Source organism: Protopterus annectens, chromosome 6.part1, assembly GCF_019279795.1.
Source record: "Protopterus annectens isolate FY-2018-M chromosome 6.part1, PAN1.0, whole genome shotgun sequence".
NCBI classification, from domain to species: domain Eukaryota; kingdom Metazoa; phylum Chordata; order Ceratodontiformes; family Protopteridae; genus Protopterus; species Protopterus annectens.
Window position 1 is genome coordinate 550,956,885 of NC_056738.1, and position 19,202 is coordinate 550,976,086.

Here is a 19,202-nt window from a genome sequence, read left to right on the forward strand (position 1 = left end):
TGTGCCACATGGAAGGACATTCTGACCACAGTGGCACCGTGGTGGTCAACAAAGAGGTCGCTGTCAACCTGTGTTCCCAGTTCTCTTATGACAACTTCTGTGTTCAGTGGACAACCATTGATGTGATGATTCATGGGAACCATGTTTTTCCCGAAGGGGATGGTGACACATTTTCTGGCATTGAGCTTAAGTTCAGGTTTCCTATAGCAGTTGTATGTCTCAGTGAGGCCTTTCTGCAGGATGTCAACATCACTTAAGGAGGTTATAATAGCACCCACCTTGCAGTCATCTGCAAACATTGTCAGCCAGAATCCCTTCATGTTGGGCTGTACTTCAGAGGGGTAAATATCAAACATGAGAGGACCCAGGACCAGACCCTGTGGTACTCCACTTGTGACTGGTCAGCAGTCTGACAAGGAGTCAGCTGCTTTCACACTGTGGGTTCTATCTGTTTGCCAGTTTGCAACCCACCTAGTGATATAGGGGTTGATTCCTAGCTGAGTTTGTTTGTCTATGATTCCTGAGTGAGGAATGGTAACAAAGGATTAAAAGCCCCGCCTATCCTGTTATTTATTCCATACTGTTACATAGTTATTTCATGTGACACAGAGCTTATAGGGCTGCAGAGTGTCTACAGCTACCTCTACAGTGGAAGACAACAGTAGGCCTTGTAAAGTGGATATTGGGATGTGTACTGAGTGGACCACAGCAAAAAATTGCAACCCCCCCCGAATGAATATGGTTCCTACCCAAACACAAACACATTTGCCAAGACTGAGATTAGAACCTCTCTCTAGTTATTGCTACTACAGTGTTATGTATTGAGCACATGCACCACAGAACTTATAGGATATACGGTGTCCCAGGGTACTTCTAGGGTGACGAACATCACCAGCCTTGTAAAGTATGGCAATGGGAGATATACTGGGTGAGAAAGGCCACAAAATACTTTAACTTACAGACATACACACCTACAAACACAAATACACTCACACACACATTTGCGAGGACTGAGAGTAGAACCTCTACCTAACTAGTTATTTGTACTATAGTGTTACGCAGTTATCACACGTACCACAGAGCTTAATGGACTGAAGGCTGCCCACAGGTACTTCTGAGGTGACTGACATCATTAGCAGGACTGCTAAAGCAGGGCAATGGGAAGTGTACTGGTTGTGAATGGGCTCAAAATCTTTAACCTACAAACACACACACTTTTACCAGGACTGAGATTAGAATCCCTACATAACTAGTTATTTGTACTATAGTGTTATGCACTTGTCGCATGTACCACAGAGCTTATAGAGATGAAGCCAGTCCAAAGGTACTTCTGTGGTGAATGAAATCAGCAGATCTTGTGAAGTAGGGCAATGGGAAGTGTACTGGGTGGGAAAGTACTAAAACACTTATTCCTACACACACACCCCGGGGTGTTGTGTGCTACATCCATGCCATGCAGCCTGGTTGTGCAGGATATCTGGAGATAGGCTGCCAATATGGGGAAATAATGGCCAAGACAGAGGGGGATACTGTCACTATTGCTCTTATTAATGTATGAGTTGCTAGACTTACAGGTTTTGTTTTAGCAGACATTTTCTGACTTATGCAATTTTTGACACTGTAAGGTATTTTGTCATTACCTACTGGCAGATATCATCGGATCATCACAGTTTTTTACCAGAGAAATTCAAGATGGATGATGCACAGACCAATATTATGAGGCAAAGGCTAGACACTCTTGCATAAATCAGGCAGTTGGGAGGTGTAGCTACAGCCGATTGACTGCTGAAGCTGTGTAAAAGGTCCAGCACCTTGGTGATATACTGGCTGGGGAATCTCCTGGTTGTGTGGTAATCTTCTTACCTGGGAGGTCATATCCTGGTGTGGCCATACCTCTCAACTGTACAGATTCTCAGAGATTATCCAGATTCATGCCTCATATATCTGGTGTGGTTTTCTAGCAAGTTTGTTTCAAATCACTGAGGGCTGCAGTCAGAGAATAATGATCGAACATTAGTGTTTCAGACTTCACACCCTTCATGACATCCATGCTACTACACTACTCTGTTATTCTATCACCTTTTTAATATTATGAGAGGATTATTTCAAAAGTGCTTCTATATTTGGACCTTTATCCCGCCATTATGTATGGCTTTATTCAGATTTCTTGCTCTACGAGGTTGAGAAGTATGCTACTAGAATTTAGTGGCATGACCTTTTATTTTCATTTTATTGACTGTGTTATGTTGGTAGTATGGATCCCATGACATGCCCTACAATGGCACTATGGGTGAGGCATGGGCCTTTGCCAGAGGCCTGTAGGCCATGTGAGACTGATGCATGCCATCTGTAGCAAGGCAGTGTGTTCGGTCACTCATATGTTCCCAGGCTGCCGGGCAGTGGATCCCCCCTGGGGTGACAATGATAAGTGAGTCAGGTGTTACTGACAATCACTTTCTGCATATATTTATCCATCACTCTGCGTGACAGCAGGATGCTGCTTATGGTTAGGGACACATCTGCATGGGACACATATTCAGCATGCTGCATCATATCTGTCTTTCTACAGTCTGTGAGGTACTTCTCACATCATTCACACCATCATGGACCAGGCTAGTGTGATACCTGTACCTGTTGTGGGGTGACTTGAGTGCATGAGTGATATGGCAGTTTATGGCGCCTGCCAAACAAGTAATCGTGACTTTCTCCTTATCTTGCCTGGTGTGTGTCTCATAGTGGAGTGTTCTATAAGAAATATGTTGTGTGTATGGTAAGGCCTTAGTGTTTGCAGGACCCTGGTGTGTGGTGTTTGCGTGGTCTGTGGTGTGTAGGTTTAGGAAGTTCTCATGTGCCTCTGAGGTGTCCTTTACTTGGAGTTTGATTTGTTGTGGACCTCCACTTATGTAGGTATGTGTTGTGTATTTGCAGGTGGTGCTTACTAACTCCATACACTGCAGGGCACCTATGTTACTGCAAAATGTGCTCTGGAGTGCACATTCTCTATTTGTCTGGCCAGTGGTTCCCCTTCCCCTTTTGTGTGTCTCTTTATCCTTCTGTAGTCTGGTCACAGGCTTTGCTCACAGTGGCTGCTGTTATGTATTTGTAATCCTGGTGTGAGCATGGTAAATTCCATAACATCACACACAAGGTTATGGACTACACACCTCTGACCATACCTGTTTGGCAGGTTGTCTATCATTGCATCACTACATCTGCTGAGGTCCTCAGACAGTTTGTGTTACTATGTTATTATGTGGCTACATGTTGGCCTAGTTGTCAAACTGTCACTGAGTCTGACATCTAGACAGACCCACATATGACAGTCAGATGAAGGCCCACACATGGAGACAGGGTGTTGATACTGTTCTGCCATATAAAGACAGTTGGGGGACCAGTTTGTTATTTGCTTGCTTTCTGTTATGGGTGTGACATCTGCTTCTCCACTGTCGGCCATTGATGTTTTGACATGGCCTTTTCTTGTTTTGCAAATACTTTGCAGGCGAATGCAATGTCAGGACAAGCAGAGGAGATATACAAGGCATACTTTTGCTCCTCCTGTGGCAACCTGCCATTCCGGGGGTATGGCTGTTGGCCAGTGACATGTTGTCAGTGCTGACACAGTGAGGTGGCAGCCTTTTATGACCTGCCAGTACACTGAACTTTAGGTACATGCTGTGCTGAGGCACCATACCTCTCTACGTATGAGATCCAGACATCTGGACAAAGCCATAAGTAATTGGGTGACAAAGGCCTAAATCTAGGGACCATTTTAACTATTGGCCTTACAAACCTAGAAGGTTGATACAATAACAGATATTGCATTAGCATGTGTTTTCTATAGGGTGTTAGGTCTGAAACACTACAATACGTCATTATTTTCTGACTTTAGACTTTTGTGGCTTGTCAATGATTTGCCACACAACCACTATTTCATGATAGAGACACCACAAATATGATGTAAACCTCTGTACATTCTGTAAAAGGTCTGTACAGTTGGGAGGTATGATAGGCACTGTGTAGGTTACTCTGACCTGTGTACTGTTTATATGTGTGGCCCCCTGTCCATGACCTGTCCAGCTTACCGCAGTAATGGATATTGACATCTGGACAGTGTGTACAACTCCCACCATAGGTGTGGCTGACATGCAAAATAGTTGGCACTGCATTTCTTGGAACATGGCCATGACTACCACAGCACTGTACCTAGGCCACTAAGACACAACAGCTGGGAGTAAGTGCTGGCAACATCCTGACAGTATTTCCCATGCATATACATATATCATTGACCCCTGCATATTGTGGAAATGCAATAAGTTATCATGTTGATTGGGACAGCCCTGGCAATGTGTGCTCTGCTGCTATTACCATGCAAACCTACATGTTACTGCATTTTTATGGGAAAAATGGGAGGGGGGGGGCACACCTGTCAATGGTACACATTTGCATATACTGTGGTGATTGATACTGGCTTTACATTTTGGTTCCATTTGGCATAGTATTGTGCCCTGTCATGGAGAATAGAGGCATATCATTAGAGGCCACAGGTTAGATTGTAATGGCATACAATTGAGCTTCAGACTTCTTACCCTTCAGAACCTTACTGAAACTGGAAGGCCTGCTGTGATATCAATGTGTAAGTCTGTAAGGGGGTATTTCATCATTGTCGCCATTTGTGGGCCTTTGGCAGGCATCCTTTATGGTTTACTACAGCTGACTTCCTGGGTGAGTCTGAGGGGTGAGTATGAGATTCCCCACATTGACATCCATGCATGTGACCTATGACCCCCCTTCTTAGTTGGCCCCCCACATATACTGCAGTGGGATTTGTCACCTTGGATAATACTGCATAGTGTAGGGAAGCCAGTATTGGTCAGACATTTCCTGGTTTCCGACATAGATGTCAGTTGTCTGCCACTACCACAGTAGGACACCTCATTCTCTTCCATGCATGCAGCGATGCCATAGATATGCTACCAGAACATACTACTACATTCATTTATTGTTTAGAAGACTGACTTACCAGTTGTGGGGACAGTGGGTGAGGGCTGACTCTGTTGGACGCATGCAGTACACTGCCTTTACAGGTAGTGTGATGTGTGTGGCATCCATTTTACTGTGTGTGCAAGTCAGAGAGATATGTCAGTCCCTGGGTCCCTACAATGTCAGTGAGTGCTTGCCTCTTTGCCAAGGCCTGGGAATACTGGACATGCCTCTGTCTGCTTACAGGAACAGGCTCGGGATCTTCCTCCTCCAAGTTCCTCTGTGCCTGTGGGGACCTTGGCAATGGTGGGGGGCTGTGTGGCCCTTCGCCGTGATGTTCCTGCTGCAGCTGTTTCCACAGGATCATATTGTATAGCATGGCACATACTATGAACATGTGTGCACATGTGGATAGAGAGTACTGCAAAACTCCACCAGATATGTCAGCAGTGGAACTGTGACTTGAGCATCCCAAAAACATGCTCTATAATGATTCTGGTTTGTGTGTGTGCCTCATTATGGCATTCTTGCTTGGGTGTGTGTGTATTTCTGATGGGTGTCATGATCTACGGTTCCAGTGCATAGCCAGCATCCCCCACCAGATGGCCATATGGGATGTCCCCACTGGCAAATGCCTGGTACAGCTGTGATGAATGCCAGATGTGGGAGTTGTGATAGCTTCCAGGGCTGCCAGCACACACATTCATGATAATGCAGTGGGCATTGCACACAATCTGGCAGTTGATGGAGGGGAAGCCCTTGCGGTTTATGTAGTCCCTACCCTGTTCACCATGTGGTGCTTTGATGTGGATATGTGTGCAGTCTATCGTACCTAGTACCTCCGGGTATTCTGCTACATGGTGGAAGAGACGCATATTGCTGATCCTCTCCTCATGGGTGTTGTGGAAGTAAATGTGCTCATCAGCATGTGGTAGCATGGCATCCAGCAACTGGTAGAGTACCTTGGATGCAGATGCCTGTGAGACTCCATCATGTCCCCAGTAGGTCTTTGCAAAGTACCTGTAGCTATTATTCTTAAGGCTACACATACCTTGGTATCGACTGGGATGGGTTCCCCTCTGTTGGCTCTGGGTCTGAATTGAGGCCCGCACAGCTCTATGATTTGCTGAAGTATGAATCTGTCCACCCTGTAGCACTCTACTATCTCCAGATCATGTAGCCCCTGGTAGGTTATCCTGGGTCTGAACAATCTTCTCCTCCTCCTCAGTCTGGGGCAGTTGTCAGCATTATCCCCCTCACCCCCCTCAGCCTCTAGCACATATTGATAGATCAAAGCAACAGCAGCCCCTAACATTTTTTGGTTAAAATTCCCCCGCATGTGTACACCAGTGGTGCAAGGTTTGTGGGAAAACCAGACTGAAAGGTGTTTGCACAGTTTATACTGTTGTGCTGCAGATGCTGCCTGTATGATTGGCTGGCTATGATACAGTCCACCTGCTTGCTATTTTATTAGTACTAGATTGCTTTTATTCTGCTATTTGCCTTTTTTTCTTTTTTCCCTTCCCACTTCCGCCCCTTTTAAGCCCCGAGGCGCTCTGTGCAAACCCGTTGCGCAAATGTAAACAGTCCTGCTATTTCCTGTTTTTTTTTTTTTTATTTAGACCCAGTGCATGCTGGGCAAACACGTTGAGCTAAAGTAAACACTTTGAAGCAGAAATGGCCCTCCCCTGGACATGAGCACACTCTTCATTTCATGGAATAAGTCAGTACAGCCTGAGACACACCCCCTTGTTTAGCTTTGCTTAGCTAAGCTCAGCTGAGAGCCGTGAAGCTTCAATATGCTTACACCAAACATGACACACCCCCTTTTCATGTCAGCTGCTTCTCCTGCTTACACCACTGCCTTATACATCCTACAAAGGCGCAGTTTGGCACTTGTCTCCTTTTCGTGATTCAGTAAATTTCCCTCATTACCATACCCCACTGCCTTAGTCCCTAGTTACAGCAGTACACCAAAGCCTTTCCCATTAGGGCCCACTATTCCCTGATATTGTTTTGATTCTGCATGCCATAGACTATAATGGTAGAATGCAGATTTCACTTAGCAAAATACATTTCTGCAAGCTACACTGTTCTGCCACGGATGCCTGTCTGCTTACTGGATAACAGATTGACCTCATTTGCATGGTTTTCACCAGCAAATGAGGTCATTAGCATAATCCAGTCATGTCTGTGGCAGATTAGTGTTAGTAGGCTCATGCATGTCCCCAGGCTTATTTAATGGATCACTCGGTGACCATATTCCATGCAGGAGTGGCTGCACTATTCGGACAATGGATTTTAGCGTTATTGAGTCCCAGGAATTGCGGCCTCATTCACCTCTGAACATATGTCCTTAGCTACACTGTTTGTAACAGGGCTTGAATCACTGAGATATGATATGGGAAAAGTTTATTTATTTATCTTTGTTTACCAGGAAAGTCCGGCTGGGTAATACCCATCTTCAGTGGAGGCCCGGGGAGAAAATCTCCATTTGCTTACATTGCATTTTACTAAGTTCCAGTTAACCACACAGTAGTTATATTTATATTTACATTTATACACAAACAGTAGTTACATTTATATATTCTAAGATTTTACAGAGGTAGAAGTTACTAAAGAGAAAGCCCACATGCAATGGATTTCTCAGGCAGCAGTTATGTATAAAAATGTTGTCATTTCAGTGAGAGGTTGAGAGTATTTATATTTAAGGAGATTATTTGGAGAGTATCGTACTGTGAACACAAAGTCTTAACCTTGTGATGAGCATGTGCAGGACCAGGATTGGTTAAAATGTTGTTTAAGCAGTGGTTTAAAACTATTGAGTTTGTCTGAGAGTTTTATTTGTGTGGGGATACTATTCCAGACCAGTTTAGCAATGTATAGGGAGTAGTGTGATTTACCATCACTCTGTGAAACAGCAACTTAACCAGAAAGGTTAACAAATAATTGACAATAAAGATTTAGGGAAAACATTTACATGACAGTCTGTATAAGACTATAATTGCCAATGGTTGCCAATGAATCCTCCTTATTTTAACACCTTCTCCAGACTAAATAAAGTAAGTGATTTTGCAACAGTACTCATTTTAATGAAATGTACCTAGAGTTATAAAGCACAGAGGCCTTCTGTTTGGTGAATACAGCCTGTTGAGACAGCTTTGACTCTCATAAAACCAGAGAAGGACATCAGACATAAAAAGTAATTCTAAACAAGCCTACAAAGTAAATTCCACTTTGCCTTAATACCAAAAAAATGTCAAGAGCAAGATCTGAAGCTTAAGAACTACCCTGCATCCTGCATGAATTTTGTTTCCAAACTTTATACCTCTTTGTTTAAACTTTTAGACAACATTAAACATTTTATGTTTAGCTTTTCTTAGGGATTTTGGAAGATCAGCAGTCATAATGATGCTTGAATTTCTCCTGGTGATATTTTTTGGTTTAGATGAATTTTAAAATATGGGCAGTTTTTGATTGGGATATGAGATAAATGAATACTAGCCCACGAGGACTGACATAGCAGCTTTTTTCTATGAATACCAGTCTAAGAGGTCTGACATAGCATCTTTTTTCTGAGCACTGTATGGACCCGCTCAATATTGTATTTGGCTTAAATGTGACTGAGTCCTGAAGCCACATTAAGAAGATCCTGTATGGAAGGGATCAGAACCTCCTCTAGTATGAGTTCTGTTTTGTCATTATCTTGTTTCCATGTCTGTTATTGACTCTATTAATGATGAAGTAGCCTCTTAAAATTGTGTGATCACTCCTTTTTGTTGACATTATTATCCTGTAAGACAGATGTCCTTTCCTCTACCTCTTCTAATCTCTCAGCTATTGGACCTGTTTTCATAAAGATATAAAAGAATTGATGAAGTGAGGATAGCCAAGTCTGCCTGTAAGAGAGCTGAGTCATATTTTCTGTATGTCTATAAATGCAATTAATGTGACCACATCTCCCATAGTTGCAGGCCTGTGTAAGCTTGGCAAAGCTGTCATGAATCTACCCATATTAACAAGGCGGGATAAGATTTTCTTCAAGTCCAATTATTCAGATCCTCCCTATATTAGCCCTTCATCTGGATGTGTTTGTATTAAATTGGCATCCTTATGCTTCTTTTGCAAGCTGCTTACATTCGGAGAAAATGAAGGAGATATTTTTTTGCTACATGTACTTCTCAGTGCATGGTTATCACTTTAGCCCTGTGCATTACTGGTAATTACTATTAGTCTGAAAACAGCTCCAAACACTACTAAGTCAGCTTTGTAATTGTGCTTTACCATGGTTAAGTATGTTGTGGATTAGTGCCTGCTATCTTAGGTAGTATTTGTTTTTGGCTGTCAGCAGCAATGCAGAAAAGTATTTGATCACTCTACTATCATTTTTCAAGTCTTGATGACGTGTATAATCTTTCCTTTAATGCTATTCCTTAAGACAGTCATGCACACTTAATATATTCAAGGAGTTAATAATTTCCAGGTAATACTAAGCACTGTCAGTTGTTTTTGTGGCATGACACTGAATTGTGAAAAAGTCACAACCTTCAAAAGCTTAGAGCCTATGAAAGAGGAAATGTATGAAAAGCAAAACATATGGAAAATAAGTTAAAATTAGGAAAAAGACCATGGCACAGAAATTTACTGCAACTAAAACTTGAAAATTACATTTCAAAAGCATGTTGGCTCTGTGGTATAGAGCAAGGGTGTAGCCAGGCATACCTTTTCTACTCTACTGAGTATATATTTTTCTTTTGAGCATCACATCAATATGTCTTTTTCAGGTCATGTTATGCCTACAGCTATCTAAATGAATGCTTCCAAAAACAGGTGTAATATTGCTAATCAAGAAGACAATCTCCTTAATAATTTTAGGGGGAACATCTGAAAATGTTACTTATATTTATTAAATTCTTGGGGAGGCAGTGTTTTGAGAGATGTGCCCACTTTCATGTGATAGGTGCCCGGGGGGGGTAGTACTAAGACCTTGTGAGTATAAAAGGCCTGCCTATGACCCTGGCAACTGGCATTTGATTAGCAGCATTGGCAGCGAACCAACAGGAGAAGTGACAGGAGTGAAGAGGCAATTTCCACACTGCTCTTTCAGGGGCGACAGATGGGTCGGTACTGGGAGGTATATAGAGTGCACATCATGCAGAATAGGAGTGGGAAAGCAGATGAAGTGGTAGACACCTATAAAGGTGGGATGTAGCCCTGCCATACCCATTGCACACTCATTAGGGGGTGGAACATTATATAGTCATGTCATCATGGAGATATAAAGTTTCGACTTGCTAGTTACAGACACCACTAAGTAAGAGCTGAATGAGCATGGAGGGAATATGGCTCCTTGCCACATATCTGCAGTATGACAGTCCCTCCCTAGGTAACCGACCTTGGCCCTAGAAGCTGAAAGGGAACAAATGGGCCAATTGGGTGTTGGTGGGAGGAGAGCTGATGACAGGCAGAAGGCAGCATGAGAAGTTAAAAAATACATTTATATAGCACAACTCCAAAATTTCTAGTAATTGCTAAGAAAAAGAAATCTTTCTTCCGCATCTTTATTCAGTGATAGCTTTAATAATGTTCTCAAAGTCTGCATTGTGAATAATGTCACTCTCGCAGCACAGAAGATGCATGGATGATGTGTCATCTTGGCCAATGGAAGCACATATAATTCTTAATTTCCTTAAGTTTATAACATTATCTTTCCTCTTCTTTTTTTTCATTTGATGCAGTTATCAATAAATAAATCCTCAATGCAAATAGCATGTTTCAATGTTCAGTGTTCAATGTGCTAGGTAAAAACTCACGACCCTGTCTAAAGGTCTTCTCTGTGTTTTTGACCTATATAAGTATCTTCATAATTGTACAACAAATGTGTGTGTCTCTCTGCCTAATAGTCAAAGGTAGCCCATTCTACTGACTCATCACCCTTACTGAAAATTCTTTATTTTTGTGAGAAAACATAACTATTCACAAGAAAGCACTTCATGTTATTTCAAGTGCTTTTGTTGTGATTCAGTAGAAACAGATTAAAGTTTGCTGCAAGACCTCACTATAGATAAAGTTGTAGACTTTGATAAAATCCTTTCATTTATGTCTACAGTGTGCCAAGTATAGTCAAAACTAAACTAATCGCTTTTCATTTGAATGACACATTCCTGTCTGCTTGAGTTGGTAGAGGCTCAGATGGAATTAAATAATACAGTGGCACTTATCAGGAAAGTGTGGGATAGTTTCTCTGGTTTACTGGTCAAATTTCCATTAGACAGTATGAAAAGAAGCTATAGGCCTTGTGGGTATGATATGATCAACAAAATCATGACAAAATATACGCGGTCTTTAAGATGCAGCCTTTTTGAGCATAATTCCCTTGCATCCTTTCAAGTTTTTATTATGGAATATTGAATGTAGACAAAATGAAAATCTATATTAAATATCTAGAAGCATCAAGACTATATCAAATAGACAAAATATCCAAGGGATTCTATAAGAAATTGCAGTCATTATTAAATTCAAGGTAGTCAATATTTTCTTGTATGCATACTGCACAAGCAGCTGAAAACTAAGATTATTGCTAGTAATAATTTTCAGGTCGTTATTTGTTTTCACATTTTCTACAAGTAAATTATGTATGATATATCAATACTCATTATTTGTTTTGCCAATATATAACACCCCACACTTTTTTTTGATGCTGAGTAAAATTTGACAATTTTTAACCTGATCTACCACCTTATAAGCCGTGTTTGTAAAATGGTGTGATCATTAGTATTCCTTACTGGTTATGATATTTTAGAATCCTCTACAAATGTACTCTATATTATTGCATTTCCAAATGGGACTGAAATCATAAATAAATCAAATAAAAATAGAACCAGTAAGGAACCATGACGTGTGTACTTGATAGGTATGATGGCTGTAACCACTTAATAATCCAGTTGGTAATGAACACATTTATTTTTTACTTATTGAGTTAATGAAAAATCATATAATGGAAGAGGATTTACTTAAATCAAACAGTACTGGCAGGCATTGCCATGTTGTTTCAATCACTAAAATACATTTGAAAGGCAAGACTGCCTGACAGAAACTAAACATACTGTATAACATAATATATTCAAATTAAACTTGAACACATTAACTTCATTTGTATCTTTATTTAATGGCATTTGTTTACTGGGAAAGTCTGACTGAGCAGTGCTCTTTTTCGGAGCAGGCCCAGGGAGAAAAGCTCCATTATCTAGACATGATGGACATCATTTACATTGTTTTATCATTTACAGTCATTTTTATTCATAAGCAACAGTTCAAGTAATGAGACATACTCGACATCAGTTACTTCGATTGCAAACAGTTTTGATTAAAAATAACAGTTACATGACTTGTATATGCAGAGCAGTAATGTCAGTTTAGATACATTGTCAAGTTTTACATAAAAATATTTGTTACTTTAAATATATTCAAACTCTATGAACTTGGAAGATAAAGGGTTTGAGAAGTCCAAAGAAAGGAAGGAGGGGAGGAGGTGCAAGGAAGATAAAGGAGATGAAATGATACAGGAGGGTATAGTTTGTGATAATAGCATAATAAGCTTTGTACAGCAAAGAGTTATGGCACATATTTGTATAGTTATATTAGTACCTGTTTAACAAGGGATGGTGGAGGTGTAGAGCCATTTATCTATCTGTTGTTGCTTCAGCTGGCATTTAATGTCATTCAGGTTGCAGACTGTTCTTAAGTGGAGTGGCATGAAGTTAGCAAACCCCAGCTGTTAACAATGCAGTGTGTGTAGAGTGAGCATCCTGCATTGTTGGTAGGCTTAGTTATGGAGAGTGATGAGTTGTCAGTGCAGCAGAGGTCTGTTATTAATGTAAGGTTGAATGAAGGAGCAAAGAGATGGGAATTATTCAGGGCTATGTATCTTTAATATTAGCTTTTCAATTAGCTTCTAAAATACCTGTGTCAGACTAACAGGTCTGTCTTTTCAAGGAGCTCTGGTATCACTGCCCTTTATGAGTGGTACAACTATAATCCTTTATTTGAATTACTAACTCCTTCTCGTAGTGTGATTTTCTTTTTTAAGTTAGCCAAGAGCATTTGCAGCCTTACTGAATCACTAATTAGTTCTTATTGAAGGAATGGTAGTGAATAACCTCCATAGCCTACATTTCAGAACTGATATCTTGCTAAAGCTAATTTCCACCCTAGTAGTTTATTAACACAGCATTTTTAAAGTCTAACAAATGGTACATGATCAGTAATCACAGTGGTCATATTTTTGCATTTTTATTACAATATAACTTATTCTGATTATCTAATTAGAATTCACCAAATATCCTTGCAATATAGTTGTAATACGATCAATAAAATGTCCATACTTATTTGGCTGGATGGCCAAAACATTGATAAAACATATATTAAATTTAATATTAACATGATCAGTGTAGGCTAGTGAGGGAAAAGGTTGAATAATTTACATTTTGGTATCGAGATATCCAAGATGTTGGGAAAGATACATTTTAAACTTAAGACAGTAACAGTTATCCAGAAATTCAGTCATTTCCAGTTAACATGTGGGGAATTAATATTTTCTACTGCTAGAAGATAATGGTTATTTAGTCCACTTATAATTGAAGCTATGTTGTACTCCTTTTACTTGAATGCATAGACACAATGAAAATGTCATAGCAGATGTCATTTTGAAATTGCCCTGACTGATATTTACCACTAGCTGTCTGTGACTTCCAAGCAAATGTGGCCTGCAGAAAAGAACTGAATTCATGGGGCTAACTGGAATGTGTTGGGCCTGTGCTATGATAAGTGGATGACAGTTGACCTGTGATCAAACAACTGGGGTTTAGTTTGCCTCAGTATGCACTAATCCTGGCCACTTTGCTAGCTATATACCTCACAGATGACTGATTGTGGCAGTATTAGGTTAAACAAAATCCTGTTTAAAGGATCCATGACACCTGCTGCAGACTGTTTACCTCCACCACCTCAAAGTCCCCCCCACTCCCACTGGCTTCCTCCATCGTGGCTCCTTATAACATCCAAATTATTCATTTTTTTCTTTTCTCAACATTCGTCTTACTTTTCAGTTTCTTTTCTCCATCTTTTTTATAAGCAATAAACGGCCAAGGCTGAAGTGTAATAACTGTGAGGTTCAAAATGCTTTGATGTGCATTTTAAAATGTTTACCCAACCTTTCTATCCATTAATGGCCCGAAAAACATAATGAGTATTGAAATAAATTCAGTCTAGAATTTTTCTTCCAAGGAATGCAAATGTTATGTCCAAATTGTGATGTTCAAAGCTGATTAAATAGTACTTCTTAATAAAATTAGAAGATAAATGCTTGTGAGGATATACAAGTTATATCTGAGAATAATGCCTAGCTCTCTACCCCACCAAGGAAAGTATGCATCTCTGGTGTTTACAGAGATGAAAGTAAAATAACTTATGTCCATAGGCATATATTTCATGTTACTGGTGTCAAACATATACACAAAACCCCTTTTCACCTCTATTCCCAAAGTAAAGCCACCTTCTACATATTTTTATGTTAGACTAGGAAAAAGGGAAAGAGCAAATAGCCACAGTGATATGTTTAAACTTGTTACTGACAGACATATATGCATATCATGCCTTCTTATCCCTACCCAGAAATGTTAGCCATCAGTATACACTTTTGATGTTTGAATGTGAGTAAAGTAAAAAAAGAATGACTATAGTAAGGTATTCCAACTTGCTGCATCTAGACAGTGCACTGCTCCTAGGCTAGCTATTGTGACCTTGTGATGAACATTAATGAAATAATGAGCACACTGTGCCTAATCCCACAAAAGCTATAATGACCTTTCTTGCACATCTCTAAGTAGGGATGGTTTTAAAGTATGTTGGGCCGAATGCTGAGAATGAGGATGAACCCCCCCCCCCATTAAGAATTTATCAGAATGCACTTATGCAGCTGGAGATTCAGGGGGCCTTGGGTTTCAGAATCTCTAAGGGTCTGTATGTTCTGTGATATATTTTATTCCTTATTTTTGAAAGATAATTACTTGTTAACTGTTCTTTTTTATTGGCAGCCAGAATAGGATATCAATATTCATATTATCTCTAACACATCAGTCTATCACAAGACACACACACGCACACACACACATAAACACACACACACACACACACACACACACACACACACACACACACACACACACACACACACACACTTACAGTACATTATTGTCTGTAGACAAATTGGAGTCATACCAATTCACCTACAGCAGGTTTTTAGGGTATTGGAGGAAATTAGAGTGCCTGGATAAAATTGACACAGTTACAGGAAAGACACATACAACTTCCACACAAAAGGAATCATAGCCAAGAGCTCAACAGGAAACTCAAATACTGTGAGATGACAGTGTTACTCACTTTGCCACTGTACCAATAATCAGTGACAGTTCCACACATCCATATTTAATAGGGGCTTCAGAGGGCCTGGAGACCCCAAAAGCACTAAGGGTCTAGATGTTCTGTGGTACATTTTATGTCTTATTTTTTTTGAAGGATAGTTACTCTTTATTGTTATTTGTTTTATTGCTAGCCAGAAGATTTATGTATATATTTTTCACACATGGACATACATAGACTTATTTGTCAGAAAAAATGTGAATTTCATAATTCTCTCACATACTTGAATGTGCATGCACACACATACACATGTATGCACACACTCTTATACTGCATGGTTACCTACAGACAAATTAAAGTCATACCAATTCATCTACAGAATGTCTATAGGGTATTGGTGGAAACCAGAGCACCTGGATAAAACCCACACATTGACAGGAAGGACATACAAAGCCCACACAGAAGGAATCATATTCAAGAGATCAACCAGAAACTCAAGTGCTGTGAAATGACAATGCTACTCATTTTTCACTGTGCCAGTGATTAGATACAGTCACACACATCTTGTCCAGACTGCCAATGATAGCTTCTTATTGTCTGCAGTACCACTGTTACTGTGTGATGGACAATTAATGAAATTACAACTTGTTGCTTAGGTGCACTGCAGCACCCCCCCTTGTGCACACACACACACACACACACACACACACACACACACACACACACACACACACACACACACACACACACAGTTGCTTTTATCCACATACTGCCATTGCAGCCACATTATTGACTGTGCACATCTGATAAGTATGATGTGTTTTAAAAAGCATACATAGTAAAGTATTCTATTTTTTTTTATACAAATGAACACTAGACCTGAAAAGCTAGATTAATGGTTAACTTGATTCTGACAGTAGGGTCAGTCATTCTCTTGCACAGGCAGCTCCCATACACATCAGCTATAGGTACTTATTTGACTGTGCATACCTCATGTGTCTGACTGTGATAAAACTAATGGCCACAATAGTGTATTTCTACCCTGTTTTGTACAAACAGGAGCAACAGTAAGTGTTTCAATTTGCTTCACTGAAATACACATTAGTCCTGCAAAGCCAGAGTAATGATTGTGCAACCTAAGCAAATGACAACAGGGCCAGTCATTTACCTCTACAGAGAAACCCATACTCAGCAGTTATAACAACATTGTTGTCTAATTACACCTCTGATGTCTAATTGTGATAAATGGTATAATGTCAAGAGTAATTTGTTTCAGTTTTCAACTACTTAAACAGTATCCATAATAAAATATCTTTTGGTATAGTGGCATAGGAGATAAATAAGTGAAATGTATAGTACTAGTGCATTTTCACTTCATGTTATATATTAAAAAATGCACCATGACTCCATTAAGTAGGCCCACATGTCAAATTTATTTTCCAGTTTAAAAATAAGTACTAATAATTCTAATTTGATACTATGTTTTCCATGATAAAGAAGGTTTTGATGTTATTTTGTGTTAGACATTTGTGCATAAAGCACCACTGAATTGACTGTATTAGTACTGGGATATATTGCTCAAGTCTTTTATTTAAAATAGATATAAATCAGTCATATTTAACACCAAGAGGAGTGATTGCTTTATATAACCTAGATGGAAGTAACAAATCCAATAGCAGAGAATAAGAAGAGGCAACCACCAGGCGTCAAATAATCCAGTCTTACAAGTAAAATTATTAGTCTTTTAATATGTGCACAAAGGTGAGCGCTTTCACAAACCGCTTCATCAGACCATAAAAATTCAAACTGCAAAAACACTTCCTTATATATTAATCACATGGTACAAGGATAATTATTCAATTAACTTTTAAAAGTATATATGTCTTATTATATACAACTAACTACTTTACATAAAAATCGAGTTCGTGGCTACTATATATCTGTTCATATTAGCAGCATCAAATATCTGATATATGTATATAAATTCTAAAATAATCTAATATAGATGTTGCTAAAAATAAAATTTTAAAAACATCCTATAGCTGCAGCTAGTGCTATACATATAAACTGCAACATTAGTAAATGTGTACTGCTGATGTTATAATTAGGTAACACTTGATGGCAGAAATATATGCACGAATAATAGATTGCTGTAGCATATATGAATTGATAAATGCATCCTATATCCACAATTCATGCAATACAGGTAGCAATGCAACATAACTAAATGTCTGCTGCTGATGTTAAAATTAAATAACAATTAATGGCTGAAACATAGATGCTATCAGTATATATAAATATGCAAATGAAAATTGTAAAAACATATATAGATATATAAAAGCATCCTGTAGCTACAATTCATGCTATACTGTGGGGTAACAATTGGTGGCTGAAATATACAAACGAGCAATATACACTGATGTAATGATAAAGGCATATAAATTCTAAAATAATCTAATGTAGATGTTACTAGAAATAGGATTTTAAAAACATCCTATAGCTGCAGCTAATGCTATACATATAAACTGCAACATTACTAAATGTCTACTGATGATGTTATAATTAGGTAACACTTGATGGCAGAAATATATGCACGAATAATAGATCGCTGTAGCATATATGAATTGGTAAATGCATCCTATATCCACAATTCATGCTATGCATATAGCAATGCAACATACTAAATGTCTGCTGCTGATGTTAAAAACAATTAATGGCTGAAACACAGATGCTATCAATATATATAAATATACAAATGAAAATTGTAAAAACATATATAGGTATATAAAAGCATCCTGTAGCTACAATTCATGCCATACTAATCAAATGCAACATACTTAAATGTCTATGATGGGGTAACGATTGGTGGCTGAAATATATATACAAACTAGCAATATACACTGATGTAAATGTTGTATGTGAATATAGAGATAAATCATACAACAACACATTTGCTATCTAGTAATTAAACCTCTAGACCTCAAGACGGGTTTAAGTGAGGCCCTCTCATTGAGGCTTCTACCTTTATCTGCCCTCATTCTCATTATCCAATTTATTTTCTTTTTCTCTGTGCCATTCCTTATGTTACCTTCCCTTATTTTAGGTTTAAGTATATCTATGACCATGAAGCAAAAGGTATGCTCATGTTTTGCTAAAGCATTATTTTCATAACCAACCCTAATAGCATATAGGTGTTCTCTCATTCTATTACGGAAGGCCCTATTGGTTTTGTCGACATAGAAGGAGGAACATACTTGGCAAACAGCAAGGTAAACCACATGAATGGTACTACAATCAGCAGACACTCTGAATTTAAAAAACTGACCTGTGTCTGGATGTGTAAAACTGTCACCTATATTAATATATGAGCAGAAGTTACACTTTCCACAGGGATTAGTCCCTGTGTGATTTGTAATATGGTGCTCCTCAGAAGAATAACAGAGCAGTCTTTTAAGATTAGGTTTATTTTTGTATTGAAACTTAGGTCTATCCTCAACGATATTTCTTATCTCTATATCTGTAGTTAAAATACGCCAGTGGTGATTAATGACATCCATAATGTCCTTATTATCTATGGTGTAGAACATAGGTATCTTCAGTTCTGAAATTTTACTATTTTGCTTGTTATAAACATCAGTACAGTCAGAATAGTATGGTGCAGCTCTATTTTCTCTCAAAAAATCTATACTCTGTAAACCATTTTCTATTTCTGAATATTTATAACCACGTTTGGACAACCTTTCCTTAAAGGCATTAATCTCTTGTTTATAGCCATCTTCTGTTGCATTAAGGTGTGAGATCCT